Source organism: Megalobrama amblycephala, linkage group LG24 (genome assembly GCF_018812025.1).
Source record: "Megalobrama amblycephala isolate DHTTF-2021 linkage group LG24, ASM1881202v1, whole genome shotgun sequence".
Taxonomy (NCBI): Eukaryota; Metazoa; Chordata; class Actinopteri; order Cypriniformes; family Xenocyprididae; genus Megalobrama; species Megalobrama amblycephala.
This window is the reverse complement of record NC_063067.1, coordinates 4,379,086-4,390,189: the sequence shown is the minus strand read 5'-3', so window position 1 is coordinate 4,390,189 and position 11,104 is coordinate 4,379,086. Positions and strand designations below refer to the sequence as shown.

The 11,104-nt window shown below is 35.6% G+C and overlaps 1 long non-coding RNA gene across 1 annotated transcript; it reads left to right on the top strand.

The window, feature by feature from the left end:
* The first annotated feature begins 7,491 nt into the window (after positions 1-7,491).
* On the top strand, positions 7,492-8,631 carry LOC125259648. The gene is made up of 3 exons (XR_007182864.1): positions 7,492-7,755; positions 8,083-8,340; positions 8,505-8,631. It is a non-coding gene; the product is annotated as an uncharacterized LOC125259648 (long non-coding RNA).
* The last annotated feature ends 2,473 nt before the right edge of the window (positions 8,632-11,104 follow it).

Here is an 11,104-nt window from a genome sequence, read left to right as displayed (position 1 = left end):
CATCATCGTAACAGCAGCATTATAATCACATTATCACCACCACCATAACATCACCATTATCATCATCACCACCATGGCCATCGCCATAACAGCAGCATTATAATCACATTACTACCACCACCATAACATCACCATTATCATCATCATCACCACCATGGCCATCGCCATAACAGCAGCATTATAATCACATTATCACCACCACCATAACATCACCATTACCACCATCATCACATCACCATTGCCATAACAGCAGCATTATAATCACATTATCACCACCACCATAATATCACCATTATCATCATCATCATCACCACCACCATGGCCATCACCATAACAGCAACATTATAATCACATTATCACCACCACCATAACATCACCATTATCACCATCATCACATCACCATTGCCATAACAGCAGCATTATAATCACATTATCACCACCACCATAACATCACTATTATCATCACCATCATCACAACCATGGCCATCGCCATAACAGCAGCATTATAATCACATTACTACCACCACCATAACATCACCATTATCACCATCATCACATCACCATCACCATAACAGCAGCATTATAATCACATTATCACCATCATCACATCACCATTGCCATAACAGGAGCATTATAATCACATTACTATCACCACCATAACATCACCATTATCACCATCATCACATCACCATTGCCGTAACAGCAGCATTATAATCACATTATCACCACCACCACAAATCACCATTATCATCATCATCACCACCATGGCCATCGCCATAACAGCAGCATTATAATCACATTACTACCACCACCATAACATCACCATTATCACCATCATCACATCACCATCGCCATAACAGCAGCATTATAATCACATTATCACCATCATCACATCACCATTGCCATAACAGGAGCATTATAATCACATTACTATCACCACCATAACATCACCATTATCATCATCATCATCATCACCACCATGGCCATCGCCATAACAGGAGCATTATAATCACATTATCACCACCACCATAACATCACCATTATCACCATCATCACATCACCATCGCCATAACAGGAGCATTATAATCACATTATCACCACCACCATAACATCACCATTATCACCATCATCACATCACCATCGCCATAACAGGAGCATTATAATCACATTATCACCACCACCACCATAACATCACCATTATCACCATCATCACATCACCATCGCCATAACAGGAGCATTATAATCACATTATCACCACCACCATAACATCACCATTATCACCATCATCACATCACCATCGCCATAACAGGAGCATTATAATCACATTATCACCAGCACCATAACATCACCATCATCACATCACCATCGCCATAACAGGAGCATTATAATCACATTACTACCACCACCATAACATCACCATTATCACCATCATCACATCACCATCGCCATAACAGCAGCATTATAATCACATTATCACCATCATCACATCACCATTGCCATAACAGGAGCATTATAATCACATTACTATCACCACCATAACATCACCATTATCATCATCATCATCACCACCACCATGGCCATCGCCATAACAGCGGCATTATAATCACATTAATACCATCACCATTATCACCATCATCACATCACCATCGCCATAACAACAGCATTATCATCACATTATCACCACCACCATAACATCACCATTATCACCATCATCACATCACCATCGCCATAACAGGAGCATTATAATCACATTATCACCACCACCATAACATCACCATTATCACCATCATCACATCACCATCGCCATAACAGCAGCATTATAATCACATTACTATCACCACCATAACATCACCATTATCATCATCATCATCACCACCACCATGGCCATCGCCATAACAGGAGCATTATAATCACATTATCACCACCACCATAACATCACCATTATCACCATCATCACATCACCATCGCCATAACAGCAGCATTATAATCACATTACTATCACCACCATAACATCACCATTATCATCATCATCATCACCACCACCATGGCCATCGCCATAACAGGAGCATTATAATCACATTATCACCACCACCATAACATCACCATTATCACCATCATCACATCACCATCGCCATAACAGGAGCATTATAATCACATTACTATCACCACCATAACATCACCATTATCATCATCATCATCACCACCACCATGGCCATCGCCATAACAGGAGCATTATAATCACATTATCACCACCACCATAACATCACCATTATCACCATCATCACATCACCATCGCCATAACAGGAGCATTATAATCACATTATCACCACCACCATAACATCACCATTATCACCATCATCACATCACCATCGCCATAACAGGAGCATTATAATCACATTATCACCAGCACCATAACATCACCATCATCACATCACCATCGCCATAACAGGAGCATTTTAATCATATTATCACCAGCACCATTATCATCATCCTCTTCCTCACAATCATCACCACTGCCATAACATCAGGATTATTATCATTATCACATTATAACCACCATCACTATAACATCACCATTTCCATAACATCAGCATTATCATCATCACATTATTACCATCATCACCACAACATCACCATAATCAGATCTCACTATAACATTTCCATTTCCATAACATCACCATTAACAACATTAACAGCATTATTACAACCATTTACCATAACATTGTCATCACCACAGAAATGTCAAAAGGAAATATCATCGGAAATTCTAAGATGTCATTTTTGCAGTAATCAAACTCAGCAACCTAATTCAGTTTTTATTTTGGTCCATTATCTTTGGAGTTCTTCTCCAACTCATTTCCCTCTTTTTTTCAATCTGCCAGAAGTGCACTTTGCAACAACATGAGATCAATTTTGCAGTTTATTTAATGACGTGAAGAATCCAAGCATTATTTTAGGATATATTCATTCAATGACCTCACATCTGGACGCCTTTCTTGACTCAATTACACCATCTCACCGCTTGAAGGCGCTATTGAGTCAACTGCTGCTTTTGCGCCATATAAAACAGCTCAATGTCATTCAGTCTCAGGTCAAAGTTGAGCACACACCCACTGTCTTTACTCTACATTAAACACCACAATTTCCATTTCACGACTCATTTACAATCAAATGCATCCTAAACGACCCTCGTATCATTCAGCAAAAACGCATATATCATCAGGGCTTTATATCTGCTCAAGGTAGAACCTAAAATAATGAGATCTATAACATATATTTCATACTTTTGGTTCACTGACAGACTGCACAAATCATTTATACTGTCCCACTCACACATAGAGCAGTATATCAGAGGATGTTGTTAAATGATCCAATAAAAATGTGCTACAGTATATATAAATCAATGCAAATATTAATAATCTACCTGCAGACACAAAATTTGACTTATCTGCAATTGGCTTCTTTCACATGGATGCATGTGCAATTTAAATCACAATATAGTCCTTTCAAAAAGTACTATGGCAGTACCATGGTATGCCTAATTTGAAATATGCAGTGGCCTACATGCATGAAATGACATTTTAAATACTTCGAATTTTTAAATACCATGTTATTAACATCAAGTTAATGTCCTTGCTTTACCATGCAAGGCTATGTTTGTTGTGATAATGCCACGGTTAAATCATTTATCATGAATAGAAGCATCAGGACGATCATATGCAAACACTACCTGATCAGATGTGTCATTATTTTCCGATGGGTTGTGATATTGACAGTGTTTCAGATGTTCAGTGATGGTGAAAGCACAGATTTGTGGAGGGATGCGGGTCGTGGAGATAATCAGACTTGCACGCTTGCTGATTTTCAGACAAATTAAATGTCAGGGGAAACGGGACTCGCTCGAGTACTTTGAAAAGCTGAGACTATCATAAATTATTAAGGCCTCCTTTACTTTTACGAGCCTCTGAGATCCGTCATACCGAAGCTCAAGCCTCCCAACTTTATTCTAGAGTGAGGAATTAACAGACTTCAGGATCTGATTTCAAACACTTCCCAGAATCCAACCTCAACAACCTGGGCACGTAGTTAACACCATTTGTTTTTTCCTTTGAATGATATCTAATACCTTACTTTAGGGGAACATTGCATTTGTCACTGTTACAGCGCGACAGCAATGAGAAGTGAGAAACCAGTCGAGAGGAATAAACAAAATACAATAACAAAATGGAATAAAAAGTAAATAACAAATAAAATTATTAACAGAAAAAAATAACAGTAAAAGAAAAAAATCAAAATAAAAAAATTTAAAATTTAAAAATAAATAAAAATAAAAAACAAATAACAAAAGTAAAAGAATAACATAAAATAACAAAATAAAATAACAAATGACAAAATAAAATAAAATAAAATTAACAAAAATAAAATGAAACAATTAAAATAGAAAAATAGAATTAAAAATAAATAAATAAATAACAAAATAAAATAACAAAATAGAATAGAATAAAATAAAATAAAATAACAAAAATAAAATGAAAAAATAAAGAACAAAATTAAAATATCGTAAAATAGAATTTAAAAAATAAAAATTAATATATAAATAAGAGCAAAATAAAATAACAAAATAAAAGAAAGAAAATTTTAAATAAATAAAAATAGAACAGAATAAATAAAAATAGATAATTAACAAAAATAAAATAAAAAAATAAAGAACAAAATTAAAATATCATAGAATAGAATAAATAAGAAATTAAAATAAACTAAAATATTAACAAAATAAAATAAAAAAGGAAATTACAAAAAAAATTAACAAAATTAAAACATAAAATAGAATTGAATAAAATAAGACAAAGAAAATAAATCAATAACAACAAAATAAAACATATATCAGCATTAAATTCCCTGGCACTTCATAGTTTGTCAACCTTGGGCTCAAGGCAGGCTTGTAATGTTAAGTTAAACTGTAAAACTGTAAAAGTATATAATTTAGATGGCACAACTCAATTTTTCAACACTTAAATACATTATTTATATTACATGTGCTTTAAAATCACCTCATCAAACTGTGAAGTGTGCCTGTTTCAGTGTCTGATCCACTGGTTGGTGTAAAATACCACAACTGAAATACAGTCAGATTAAAATAGCTTGCATTCATTTTGCTCTGTAAATCTGCATGCTTTAGTAGCGCTCAGAAGTGTGTTAACTAGATCTTCCTGACAGCAATAATGAGTCTATCGTGACCCCATTCATCGCCATTATTAACAGGTCAATACTGGACTCAATATCCCATTATAAACGCAATTCTAATGCGACGCTGAGCCACCGGCCGGCCTGAGCCATTTATATCTAGTCACATTACAGCCTTTTTGTTCTGTCAGAAACAACATTCATCTCTGCTGGATTCTTTTCATCTGTGTTTGGAGAGCTGACTGGGCCAGAATGAATTTTTTCCCCCACATAAAAAGAAAAAAAGTGTTTTCATTCACCATTGAGTCAAAAAGTTAACCTGAACAAATGCAAAATAAAGCAATAAGCCATGAGAGACTGTGATTCACTGTAACAACTGAAAACTGTTGTAGCTGTTTCATGTACATCTGAGATTGTGTCCAAACCTGCTGTGACAAGAAATGAACGACAGGACATTTTAAATCGTGTATTAAAAATAATTAATTAAATAAATAAATAAATAATACAAATAAAATAAAATAAATAATAATAAAAATAACAAAATACACAAATTATTATGCAAGTGACATATCTGTAAGGTTTCAGTACAATAAACATTCAGATTTTAGTTTTCTAAGAAAATGTTTGTTTGTTTATTTATCCATGTCTTTTTAGATAACTGGTATCAATCTCAGACAAAATAATTTGCCAGATCTATGGAAACCCTACTTAGAGGTTGTTCCACATTATTAAGCAGGTCACAGTTCTCATGAAATATGGGGAGGAAGAAAGATCTTTCTGAAGATGAAAAGCATGAAATGGTGCAATGATGTGCAAAAGGTATGAAAACAACTAATATTGTGTGAAAACTGAATGGAGATTATCAAATTATCATAAGATTTGTGAGTGATTTAGAGCACAGCAGGTCAGATAAAGGCTTATTAATGAAAGTTCCTGTCAAAAAAATGTATTGTATTAAAAGGGCAACTATAAAAAAGCCAGTGTTGAGCGGCAAACAGGTATTTGAAGCTGCTGGTGTCTCTGGAGTCTCAAGAAGCTCTCCATGCAGGCTGGCAGTTGTGCGTAAAGATGCATTTTGCTGTGAACGCGGTGTATAATAGAATGTATAATAGAATAGAATAGGCGTTGCGGTGTCCATCTTTTTTTACAGTCTATGGTTTGTACCATAGACTGGTTTGTACAAAGTCCTCCTGTCTGTGTAAATAGGAGAAAAAACTAGGCTAAGTGGATCGGACCAATCAAATTGAACGACAAAACACTAGCCAATCAGCAAAGGGGGCGTGTCCGTTGATGAGGCGGGAGGAGAGAGAGCAAGCGGGACATTTGTAGAAAAACTGTAGAAAGAAGAATGGGTGAAATATTACCAAAGAGGAAACAGTCAGAGGAATATAACTGGACTTATTTCTCGTCTGGTATCGTTTAAAGCTCTTTGAAGCTGCACTGAAACTGTAATTTTGACCTTCAACTGTTTGGAGGCCAGTGAAGTCCACTATAAAGAGAATAATCCTGGAATGTTTTCATCAGAAATCTTCATTTCTTTTTGACTGATGAAAGAAAGACATGAACATCTTGGATGACATGGGGGTGAGTAAATTATGAGGAAGGTTTATTTGAAAGTGAACTAATCCTTTAAGACAAGACTATAGACAAAGTCCCTTTAAGACAAGTCATTTCACTCGGCGGCCATCTTTGAAACGCCTCTCGGGCATCCTGGGCATCATACAGCTCCAAAGCTGTTTGCCAAGCTTTCGATTAAATTTCATATTTGAAATCACCAATGAAATCTGACAACAACTGTCTCATATTTTTTTCCAAACGCTCGAATCATGACAAAAAATCCTGTATTTTTATGCTGGATGCGCTAATGCGCATGCACAGAACTAAATGCGCGTCTCTTGTGCCTCATTTCGGAGGCGCGCGTCTGACTGTTTCTATAGAAACCGGTGCTTCTAACGGCCGCTGCAGTGACGCGATGACTTTACTAGTCGGCGATTGGCTCTTATTTAGAAGGCGGGACATATTCCGCCATATTACGCGTTACACTTTCTCCCATTCAAAACAATACGAGTGACGCGTCTTGTGTTATTCTATAGTCTTTGCTATAGATAGACGGTTCACTCCTATTATATGGCGGAATACGCCCCGCCTTCTAAGTAAAAGAGCCAATCGCTGATTGATAAAATGATTGCATCACTGCAGCTGCCGTTAGAGGCTCCGGTTCCCATGGAAACCTGAGACTCACATTTATGACTGCACATGCGCATTGGCTCGTCTTGTCTGAAAAATAACCCTTTAACGCTATTTGAGCATAAGGAAATACGTTTATGGGACAGTTCATGTCAGATTTTGTTGCTGATTTAAAATATGTTATTTAATTATGAGTTCGCCAAGCAGTTTTTGAGATTTCAGGATTCCCCCATTCAAATAGGACTTGGATGCCCGAGATAGCTGCCATTGCAAATATGGCCGCCGAGTGAACAGACTTTATTGGAAAAGCTTTCCAGCGCTGGAGAGCCTACAGAGCGGGGAGGCCTGAAAACGGACACTGATGTAACTGTTTCTGCTCCATATGTGAGTTAACATTGGTTTTGCTGTTTGACAGAATCAAGAAATGGTGATTCATGCATACTTGTGCGATCTGTCTGATGTTAGTCAGCTGTTGCATCATAGCGTGTTCCTTATTTTGGGGGGCGGAGCAATGAAGAAAGGGGTGTGATTGATTGTTTTGGTGTTGAATTCAAATATCAACAGTGTTTCTCAGAACTCGCTTACAGCACCTTTAATAAACAAAATCATATATTTATCATTGCGTCTTTTATTATATTGCATTTGTCATGTGTGTTATAAAAGCAATATGAGAGAAGATTAATGGCTTATTGCTTTTTTAACTTTATTTAGCTTCCTTGTGTAGGAGAGACAAATGTTCAGACTGTATGAAGCTGTGCAGATTCAGAACCGCTGGATCCGCCGGCATCATGATTATCTCAGGATGAAGCACCTGAGTGTGGAGAACAACAGAGACGGGAGTTAATGGGATGAGATGAACGGACCCGCCGCTGGGACTCGCCTGCCGTACCATCAGTCAACGCAATGACACACTATACTGAGAGAAACACACCGTGTGTAGATGACTTGATTGTCGTTTCTGTGATGCAGGTGATTTGAATGAACCTTTATGTGCTCTCATTGAAATTTTGATGCTGATTAAGTAGTAATTGATTTGCACAAACAATCACACTGACAACTGGACCTGAGCAGAATATTTGCATGTTTATGCTCATGAATATTTAATGATGTAATGCGTGGGTGTCATATTTCAGAGGCGCTGTTATGGATGCATGTGGCCGTCCTGCACCAGAGATGGGCCTCAGGGTGTCATTATGACCCTCGGTTGATGAGAAACTCGTCCATCTGTGGATGTTTTACACCAGACAGTGTCAGACTCATCAGAAGGCAAGTTTATCACAGTCCTTGTCGTTTTACATTACACACTGAAATGAACATGTATTTTTCATTTTAAAGGGCCTTTCACAGAAAAAATGAAAATTCAATCTATATATCTGCTAAATAAGTGAATTTGATCTGATTGCTCAGTTGGAATATAAAAGTGTGTGAAACAGGTTTAGGAGGGTTTTTATTGCTGGTTGTAGGTTTATTTTTCATTGTAATGTTGCATGTTGTTATTATTATTGAACGATATAATCCAAAATGTGTAGTACTAGACTTTATTTAGAATAGTGCAAGCATACTATTTTTGTGTTATTTTAGTAATATTTATATACTCTTAGTATTTTTTAATATTTTGAATTTAAATATTTTGTTTAAGTTTGAATAATTTTATTATTACTGTTGTCATTATTTTTCTTTCTTTTTATTTTTAAAAAAATATCCATGAAAGCCCATTTTCACTGCATAAGAAAAATTATGTCATAATTATGAGATAAAATAATAATGACATTTATGACATATTTTTTTTTACTTTTGTCTGAAAATTATGACTTAATATGTCATAATTTTGACCTTTATCTTATAATTATGACTTAGTATGTCATAATTTTGACTTTTTAGTATCATAATTTAAATTTTTTAATCTAATAATTTTGATTTTGTCACAATTATGACACAATGTGATAAAAAGTCAAAATGATGAGATAAAAAAGTCAATTGTGACATCAAAATTGACAAATATAATAATTTAGACTTTTTATCACAATTCTATCAATAATTATTGCTTGTCATTTAGATTTTTTTATGTAACTCTTTAGTTAATAATTCTGACATAACTCTTAATTATAATTTTGCCTTTTCAGTCTCATAATTTTAACTTTTTGTCATACTTCATTTTTTATATGAATTCTAACTTTTTCCACATAACTTTGAATTTTTATCTCACCTTTTTGACTTCATTCTTTTATCATTTTATAATTAAATTTAGACATTTTGTCATCATTTAAACCTGTGATTTTGACTTTTATCCCCTAATTATGACTTAATATGTCAATTTTGACTTTTTATTTCATAATCATGCTTAGTAAGTCATAATTTTTAACTTTCAACTCTCAAATTTCTACTATTTCATAATTTCGACTTTTTAATCTCAATTCTTCCCTCATCACTTTGACTTTTTAAATCATAATTTCAGGTTTTTATGTCATAAATTTGACTGTTTGACTTTATTTCAGTTTTTAGTTTTAGTAATTTTAGTACTTAAACCTATTTTATTTCAGTCAGTTTCTAATTTTCATTTAAGTTTTTGAAGTGCAAGTTTTTCATCTAATAATTTCATTTAATTTTATTTCATATTTATTTAGAATAATAAAATTTATTTCGAAATATTTTCACTATTCTGCAGTACATATATTCTCTGTTGAATACCCAGATGACCTGCAGACGACTGAAGGTAACCACACATTTTTCTATCATCGTTGACTTTTCATTGACTTCTACTGTTTTTATATGTTTCTAATAATATTTTTCTCAATCCTAAATCTAAACTTTCTGCATCTGAAGTCATTTAGTATGTTTATTCACTGTTTTCCGTGTAGCTGATGTCAGGTTTTTGCTACCCTTGACGTTTGGTCAGACGCTTTTTCTCGTCTACAGGCACCTTGAGGTCCAAAGCCATTTTCTCGACACTATCTTTGAGCACACAGAGGGCAAATGTCGCCGTTATCTCCATGTTATTCCCGCAGCATTTTGACCTCACGGTTTAAAGCGGCCCTTGTGTCCCGTTCGGAGGTAACGCACCGCGCACCGCGGTCTATCAGCTCTCCTGCAGGCCGCCGCAGGAAATGGGTGTTTTATGAGAACGATACATCACCGGCCGGCAACAGCAGCGACTGACACCTGCGATTTTTCTTCGGGCTTAAAGAAACGAAAGGAAATAAATGGACAAGAACAGGCCCGTGTTTGCGGGAAAGGTTGAATGGTCATCCGAGCTGACAGAAGAGCTGAAGAGGAACAACAGCCCTGACAGCATATTTCAATGTGTGTTTAATTAAATCAATACAGCAGTGAGTCTGTGCGCCCCAGATTTACCTCCAGGAAGGTGAGGCCAGGAAAGCTGATACAAGTAGAAAGGGTGAAAACAATGTCACGAGAGCTCAGTGATCACAACACAACACGCTCGAGCCTGAGGGGTGCGCTGGGGCTCCCATTCAACACATCCACTCTGGAGCCCGAAATAATGCTGCATGATTACAGTGATCCAGAAAAACACGTTCACTGTAAGCCATTTTACATCTGTCATATTTAAGAGCAAAACAACATATTCTGATAGAAGACTTGATTTTATCCAACTGAGCCCATTTCATAATTATGACTTAATATTGACTTAGTATGTCATCAGTTTGACTTTAATATCCCTCACATAAGAAAAAAAATCATGCTTTGGTAAATGATCAAAGTCATAATGTGATAA